Source organism: Gavialis gangeticus, unplaced genomic scaffold (assembly GCF_001723915.1).
Source record: "Gavialis gangeticus isolate Ggan-Ray unplaced genomic scaffold, GavGan_comp1, whole genome shotgun sequence".
NCBI lineage: Eukaryota > Metazoa > Chordata > Crocodylia > Gavialidae > Gavialis > Gavialis gangeticus.
Window position 1 is genome coordinate 54,509,731 of NW_017728994.1, and position 1,421 is coordinate 54,511,151.

The 1,421-nt window shown below is 42.9% G+C and overlaps 1 protein-coding gene across 2 annotated transcripts in view; it reads left to right on the forward strand.

Moving 5' to 3' along the window:
* Nucleotides 1-404: 404 nt before the first annotated feature.
* The window catches only part of ACSL5 (acyl-CoA synthetase long-chain family member 5), a 38,606-nt gene continuing 37,589 nt past the window's right edge, over nt 405-1,421 (forward strand). For both annotated transcript variants that reach the window (XM_019502801.1, XM_019502803.1), the window contains exon 1: nt 405-540. The gene's annotated coding sequence lies outside the window, so the exon portion shown is untranslated. The remainder of the gene's footprint in view (nt 541-1,421) is intronic.

Sequence of the window (1,421 nt, forward strand, 5' to 3'; positions counted from 1 at the left end):
AGAGCAATATATGCCCACCATGCTTATGCCTCTCCCTCACTTCATTGTAACGGAGAGACCATTATAATCTGGCAGCCCGTTACAAGTGTGGTATAAGAGGACCCAGTCTCAATGAAGTCTTCCTGATAAAATATCCCAAGCCCTCAAGACAAAGGAGAGCCCTAATGAAATGCCAAGCGTGCAGCTTTCTCTGGGCTGGTGTTAACTTTATAAGGAGTGCTTTTCCTTTGAACAGCCATTGCGTAAGCACCCGGTGTTTAAGCTTTTGCTGCATTGACATTTCTAGCCAGTCGAAGTTACTCTTCATATTGATTAGGTATATTTTTTTTACCTTTGAGCCTGTTGCAATGTAGGCACAAAGGTTACCTCTGTGCATTGGAGCCCAGTTTATTAAAACAGCACAACTGATGGTTTAAGCAGCAGTCCTGTCACATGCCCTGCTTGTGAAAACAAGTCTTGAACATTCACTACGAGCTGCACAGGAAGCCAAAAGGATATAAATATTGACCCACAGCCCATCACCTTCTAGTGGGAAGTAAGGTAAGCTTTACGATATTCTCTTTCCTTTTTGGAACGTAGGGATTTGAAATAACTAGCTTGCCATTCCTGTAGGGAAGTATTTCAGTAGCCTGCAGTATATGTCATTAAAAGCAATAGCTCAGCTTCTGATCATGTGCTTAAACTTATAGCAGTTAAGACTAAGCTTGAGGGAGAGCTATAAAATGAGCCTGCTTGAATAAGAAGCCTGATTCCAATCTGTGTGAAAGCCGTTCTCTTAGCTGTTTGATTCTTATATCTATTCTGAAGTGCATAATGTGCTCCCATCCAGATTCAGCTTCAACTCAATACTGCTTATAAGCCAACCCCTGTTGCTTTTGCTGTAGATCGGGGTGGGCAATTTTTTGGGGCGGAGGGCCGCTTATTGAGTTTCGGCAAGCCATCGAGGGCTGCATGACAGGCAGCCCGGGGCAGATTAATATTAATTTTCTAAATTTTTTAGGGGCCCAATGGGCCGGATAGAATGGCCTGATGGGCCACATCTGGCCCCTGGGCCGCATTTTGCCGACCTCTGCTGTAGATGCGCAAGTGTTCAGGACTGCAAGATTTTTAAGTGCAGTGATAGATAAATATATCTGGCTAAATCATTTAATAGAAACAGCAGCATTTGTTACAATTCCCTAATCTCCCACAGTAGGATTCCTATTACAAACATACACGGAAACAAAGTCATAGCCCCAACTTCATTAGAAAAAGCATTTTTGAGAGAATATATGGTCATGCGCAAAAACATAGAGTCAGTGATGAGAGCGGCAGGAAGATACTGTGAGCATGTAGCTTCCTATAGCATGTACTTTCATACATCATGATGTCAAGGGTTTGACAAAGGACACAGAAGTATAATTTTGCTCATCTGCCAGGTC